Source organism: Phasianus colchicus, chromosome Z, assembly GCF_987193195.1.
Source record: "Phasianus colchicus chromosome Z, bPhaCol1.hap1.1, whole genome shotgun sequence".
Lineage (NCBI taxonomy): Eukaryota > Metazoa > Chordata > Aves > Galliformes > Phasianidae > Phasianus > Phasianus colchicus.
Window position 1 is genome coordinate 22,195,814 of NC_143476.1, and position 7,174 is coordinate 22,202,987.

A 7,174-nucleotide genomic window follows, 5' to 3' on the forward strand; every position below is an offset into this window, starting at 1 on the left:
TGGTCGAGCAACAGTTCTCCTCTTGTTCTCTGCAGTACTTGAACCAGAAAGTTATTGTCAGTGGACTCCAGGAGTCTCCTGGATTGCTTACATCTTGCCATATTATCTTGCCAGCGGATGTCTTGAGTGGTTGAGAACCTCCATCAGGATGGCAGAACAGATGAATGCCACTCATGACAGAGAGCACCTGGTCCCTGCAGCTCTCCAGGATCCTGCTTCCGGCATAGCAAGCTGAAAATCCAGCAGCTGGCTGCTGATCAAATGAGCGGAAGTTTTTCAAAGAAAATGCTGCTCACTCTCTTCCTGCAGCTCCAGATCAGCTGTTGCGAAGTGTAGTTGAGAAAATGCTCATGGTGGAAAACTCTTGGAGGTCGGTGGTGTGAAGCTGTCAGTCTATGGAAAGATCACACTGTCACATAGTGAAGGAAATTGTTCATGTCATTGTCAGTCTTGGGAAGTCTTCATAGGGAACCTTTATATTTTCTTCCTGTTTCTCCTCTGACCAATAACTGCAACAAGGACACATAAGGAAACAGTATCAGAATAGAAGAAATACTTCTGACCCCAAGGAACTCCCTAACTTTTTGGTCCCATATGAGTGAAAGAGAACTTAAGCACAGATGAGATCCAGGTAATAGTAAATACTGAATTAGCGTCTCCTACGACCACAGAAGTGCAGGTAAGTACTCTGCAACACTGTGCATCTGTGTAGCAGGAATACAGCAAACTGCAGATTTTTTAGTGTTAGAATTAAGAGGGAAAATCCAGATTGTAAACATAGGAAAAAAGAAGACTGTGGAGAAAGTGAAGTGTCTTGATTTTTTTGAGCAATTAATGTCATTGTTTAATCAAAAGTCTTCAAGTTCAATCTAGGCAACCACGACCATCAGTCATGGCTATCAGAAGATCATATTTATGCTGACTGTAGGGTAATTTCTTCTAGGTTCCATCAAGAAGGTGGATTGTTAACTATGTGCAGATGAAAAAGGAGGCAATGATGGAGCAGCTGAAGGCTGCTGCAATTACAAATATTGTTGACAGCCACAAATTACCACCTACTGTGTTTGTCATGTAGAGAAGGGGCATCTGCATATGACACCAGCTCTTCCTAACTAAAAAATCCCAGCCAGACTGGGATCTCCCCATATCCTGTTAAATCTAGGTATGTTTGTTGCTGATTTCAGCAAACCACCAGCAGAGGGTGGGGGGTACTTGCTCTTTCTCCCTCTCTCAGCAGTATTGCTGAATGCACAATGTTTGGACTCATCTTGCAGGACTACTCAGAACATCTTGCCTGCAGTCTCCCCTCTCCAACAGGTTACAGTCTTTGCCCCCGTGGTCAGTGTGAGACAGAGATGGAACTAGAGTTGGAGAGCACATTATTTCCTCCTTTCTTTCAGGGATTGACTGTGGAACAGGAAAAAAAAAAAAGCAAACAAAAAAACGAACCATTCTGGTCTAGAGTTACTTGCTTCCTTGCTGCAAAACACTTATCTATGTCTCACCCAGCTGCCAGGACTGCTAGGTGTCCATCTCAGCCCATTCTCATTCCACAGGGTGAGAAAGCTTATCTGAGATCTGCCTCATACTGTCTTGCACAGTGTGTCACTTTTATAACACAAAAACCCTGATAGAAAATGTAGCGTATGAAACAATCTCTTTTCCTTCTGCTCTATGGATGGCAAGGAAAGAACTTTCCTTAGCAGAGAAGACAATTAGAAAATGGAAAGGAGGTGAGCCCTCCTTTCCACTTGAATACCCATGATCCGGATTTTCCTGTGATCCCTGCAAATATAAATATATGCCTGTGCACCCTGAAATATGACTGCAGGCATAGATGAATCCACAGGATTTTCCCAGATCTGACACTTGTTCAAGATTATCTTTGGGTTTGGCAGTAGCCCAGGTAGATGTGTTTAGTGGATATAGATGCTTGCAAAGCTGCAGCACAAGCTGTTATGTAAAGGCAGTAAAACTTCTGGGCAAGAAAGCTGAGTGTGCCAACCCCATTAAGGATGTTGCATTTAACATGCTGTCAGTATTGCCTTCTTTGCATGGGATCTTCCTAGAAATTTTTCCACTGAGGCCCAGGACTTTTGCTACTGTCAAAAGAAACAGATTCATGGATTAAATACTTGCAGTCCTTCTTTGAGAAACTCATCTGTGCTTAAAGCACAGGGAAGAAACTAACTGGAAGTTTCTATTGTAGCTGGAGTATTGGATAGTGTTTTGTGATGTGAGCCTGCTGCTTTTCTAGCTCCTTAGCTCTGTATCCAAAGGATCTGTGCAGAAGTCAGAACAAAGGTCTCATTTCTGATCTTGTGTAAAAAGTACATCTCATCTTTATACATAAATGGCTGAGAGCTTGTGGTGAAGGATTTGCTTTACACACCTTACTTCTCAATCTTCCCACTCTTCATACAATTGACTCAACTATATATTGCATTCTTTCTTTTATGCTTACCTTACTGTGCTATCTCTTTTTGACATGTAAAAATTCCTGGATCTCTTATAAAAAATAGTGATTCTATCTAGCAGATGACTGCTAAGGTTTTAGTTAGCATATGACTCTCATGGCTGTTCCTTAACCACAGAACAAAATCAGATCTTGATCCTGAACAACTGTTGCCACTTGCATAATACAGATTTAAATCTATTTTTAAAAAATGGGGAGAAAACAGATTTTTTGGCAAAGTCTGATGCAATTTCATAATGTCGCATACTTGGCAAGTGTGATTGTGTTGCTATAGTAATCTTAAATTATGACCGGGATAATTTTTTTTATTCAAGGCTAATTTAGAACTCATCTGGCTCAAAAACACCTTATCTACTTCTCTAAGCCCTAGAAGAATCATTTAAGTCTCCACAAATGTTTTCTTGGAACCTCCAGTTTTCCAGTTGTTTTCAATATTCTCATTCTTGTGATTTTGAAAAACGTTCCTTAAAATATGTCCCTGAAATACATTTTATCAGATCCTGCCTTAGCCCTTCTAGAATATGCTGGTGAAAAGATAACTGCTGGTTTTGTAAGCTCTAATGCATGTTATGTCCTGGGCATCAAATGCCTAGCAGCATGAGAGAGGTGATTTTTCCCCTCTGCTCTGCTCTGCCCCAACACAGGAAAGATGTGGAATTGTTGGGGTGGTTCCAGAGGAAGGCCATGAAGATGCTCAGAGGGCTGAAGCACGTCTCCTAAAAAGGAAGGCTGAGAGACCTTATCACTATCTACAACTTTCTGAAAGGAGGTTGTGGTGATGTAGGGGTCGGCCTCTTCTCCCATGTAATTAGCAATAGGATGATAGGGAATGGCCTCAAGTTGTACCAGGCAAGATTCAGATTGGACATTAGGAAATACTTTTTCCTAAGAGAGGTCAGGCACTGGAATGGGCTGCCGAGGGAGGTGGTGGAGTCACCATCCCTGAAGGTGTTCAGGAACCGTGTGGATGTAGTAATGAGGAGATACATGGTTGTCATGGTTTTGTGTTTTTTGGTTTTCAGTATTCCACATCATAACTTCATGTGGTGCACTTGGAGTTAAAGTATTAATGCTCCAATTCCAGGTACTTATTCCTATACATTATGGAAGTCGTGGCCCTTCCAGGTGGGGCGGTCTCTTACTGCCTTGCAGTGGGTGCTGGAAGGTGCTTTCCTAGTCATTCCAAGCTTTTCAGGTTTGACTCGGTCTCGGGAACTCTCTCTCTCACCTATTTTATTTGATTTATTAGTCTCAATTTCAATTAGATTATATTATATTGTGTTATCTTGCATTCCAATATTATAGTTAGTAAAATAAATTTTCCCCCATAGACTGTTGCCACTGTTTTTTTTTTTCTTCCTTGAGCCCAGCCCTCATCTCCCTATCCCTCTTGCCTTTCCCTTCCCATTTTGTGGGGCCATACTGCCCCCCTGTCACGGGCATGGGTTGATCTAGTTAACTCCATGACAATGGTCTAGTGGAAAATATTGGTGCTACATGGATGGTTGAAGTGGATGAGTAGAGGTCTTTTCCAATCTTGGTGATTCTATGTGTCTATTTCTTATGCAAAACTTCCGGCAACAGCTTTGTCCCATTTAACTCTTCTGCAGGCTATATCATGGTGCTATTAGTTCTGCTTAATTCTGTACCTGCCTGCATGCTTATTATGGAGCTGAAAAGGTCAGTTTGACAATCTGGTATTTTATGAGGGATACAATGCAGAAACCTAAGTTTATGCAGACACAAAAAGGAAAATAATGTGAATTTGAATCAGATGCCTAAACTAATGAAGAAACTAAAAAACTGACTCACTTTGTCACCTGGGTAGACTTAGAGAAGAGATAGTGGGTAATCAGCAAGGAGTTATTTTTCACTGAGAAGTTCTTCCTCAAAACAACCAGAGATAAGCACAATTGGAGCTTAGCTCTGGACTATGCCTTTGCTTTTTATGCCCAGCTGTCTGTCTAGTGCCTGTCTTTTTTTTTCCCTAAGCTATGATAGAGTTTTTATATTCTCCAACCCTTTCAGGAGTGTCTGGAGAATCGAGAAACAACAACTAAAGATAAGAATGGCTGGAGAAGTAAGCTCGGACTTTTGGGCAGGATTTAAAAAAGCCTCATCTTTGGCAAAGAGCAGCTATATTAGTTTTTGCTCACTTATAATATCTACTTCTCAAAAACAAAGGCATTCTTTCTGAACCTGTCTGCTTCCATTTATCTCTTTCCCATTTGCTCTTTAGAAATCCATCTCAAAAGTGATAAAGAATGCTGTGAACTGATGACTCAATCAAAGATTTTCTTGTTTTTCCTGTAAATTGAAGTCACGTGTAATTATGTGTAAAAACAGATATTTTTCTCAGTCTACCCCTTTTTGATTCCTAAGCAGGACTTCACCTTTCTTAAAGAAAAATTATTTCTGGATTGAGAGAACAAAAAGCTGTGCATACTTACTACATAACTGTGATATGATAAAAGCTGTATGATTTGGATAATCAAGCATATCCATTCTGCATGACTTGCACAGTCCAGCAGTGTTTTTCAGTCTCCAGATTTATTCATTTGGCTTACATATACCTCAGGTAGGTCTCAGAATCAGTGTATGTTAAGCATGCTATACTGCATAGAGACAGATGGGTTTTTTGTTTTGTTTTGTACAGTAGCCAAAGCACTACAATTCCCAGTAGGCAGGTGGACAATAATATGCTTAAGGTACACAGCATATTTCCCTTCCTGTGTCCATGCTAGAACCAATGTGTTGTATAGTCAGGACTACTTATTGCAAGTAAGACCACGGTTTGACATGAATCTTAGGGATTGTAGAAGCTCTTTGGTCTGATATCAGCTTCTCAGTTCTCTGTCTCAGCCTTTACAAGTGTTCCAACAAATACAGCAAGTGGTTCCACTGTTCTTTTTGTGAAGGCAAATGTCCTTCTTTAACATACAACCATTTCCTATGAATCTTCTTCCCCTGAGATTTCTTCTCAGCCTAACTCAGGCTCTACTCATAATGTAAACAGCTTGTCAAGCTCGAACTTGACCTGGCTGAATGTTGACAGCTAATTAAGCTTCCAAAATTTTGCCTTTTTTTGGTTTTGAGATTGTCTTGGAGGAAGATGAATACTCCCTGAACAGCAGTGCCTAGTACGGGATCTAAACACAAGATATTTACAGGGAGCTTTGTTTTACAGCCAGTTCTACACACTTTGTGACCCATACTATGTACAACCAAGTATGGAGTTCATTATACGTGGAATACGAAGTAACTCAGTATTAAAAGCTGCTTACAAAATACTATCTCTATGTTTGGGCCAAAGGGTCAGAAATGTATCATGGCTACCAACATTATGGCATGACTGCAAATAAGCCCGTTCTTTCTTCATGAACTAGCCTAGAATAACTTAAAAGAATCCTGGGTACATCAGCTTCCTTCTAGAAAGTGCAAAAATGAGAATCCCATTGATTGCAATCTGGTTTTGAACTCAGTGTGTTCATTAGCATGTCTGCAGTAGAAATGTCTCATTGGTAGTTATTGGCACATTTAAATCACCAGAGGTCCAGCAAACTAATTAAAGCTTGTAAGATGTGAGGAATTCTGTTATTTTTTAAGTTCAACTTAGCTACTTAGCTTTTCCACAGTTAGTATGCATATCCAAGAGCATAAAATCTTCTTAGAGGGAATACAGCAGAAGCATGACTACTTTGCACTAATACTGCTTCCTTAAATAATTTCTAATAATGGAGTTGATTGGCTGTGAATAAAGGTTGGCCAATTGTGGATAGATTGGAAAATCAAGTGAATAAATGTTGATGGTTTCATGAGTAAATTATTTTGAAAATGTGGTAGGTTTACCTTGGCTGGCTGCTGGATGCCCACTCAGATGGTTTCTCACTTGCCTTCCTCAACAGAACAGGGGGAGAAAAAAAAAATGAAAAATCTTATCAGTCAAGATAAAGATGGGGAGAACACATAACATCACAAAGGGCCAAAAACAAATAGATATGAAAAGTAAACCTGCAGGGTTTATTTCTCTTTCTGTTATTTTTAAACTAAGAGCTTAATTAATTCTAGGCTACATTGACATAACTGGTATTCTCTTGCAGGCTTGCCCCTCAGTAAATAGTGATATACGACAGCTTTTGATGAAAACAGGAGCTGTGTTTTCCTGTGTTCAGCACACAAAATGTGCTTTTCAGTTCCTTTTTGGAATCATACCAGTTTCATACAGACAAGATGGCAGAACTCCAGCATGTAATGTTTAAATTGGAGGTTTAGGCAGTTCAGATAGGTGTATGTCATGAAAGAAAGCAGTGGTGTTTATGCTCTGAGCAATCAGAAAATCAGTGCACTGTACTAAGAGTTGCTGTAGTGTACTACAGTTTAAATGTACCTTGTAAGGCAAGCTGCTGCGTTCGGAAGTCTTGGCCAGGCTGGAAGGTGAATTACATTATTACTGTCCCAGCAAAGAGCCCTAGAAATGTGATGGCAAAGACTTTACAATTCAAGCTCAAGAAGGCAATATGTGCAGTATGAGGCATACAGGTACTAAGTGACTTTTCAGGGTCACCCTAGAAGTTTGTTACAGCCAGACACTCCAGAACAGTTCTTGAGCAATTAACTTGAACTGATTCATTGCTCCCATACAGGCTTCTTTAGGAGTACTGCACTCACATGCTGTTGGTTTAGAAAGATGTCAAATAG

General features: G+C 40.2%; 1 long non-coding RNA gene across 1 annotated transcript; it reads right to left on the reverse strand.

Annotated features, from left to right (window-relative positions):
• Positions 1–361: 361 nt before the first annotated feature.
• Positions 362–6,944, reverse strand: LOC149912711 (uncharacterized). Its single transcript, XR_016461782.1, has 3 exons — positions 6,864–6,944; positions 6,326–6,369; positions 362–509 (listed from the first exon to the last, which is right to left on the reverse strand). It is a non-coding gene; the product is annotated as an uncharacterized LOC149912711 (long non-coding RNA).
• Positions 6,945–7,174: the final 230 nt, after the last annotated feature.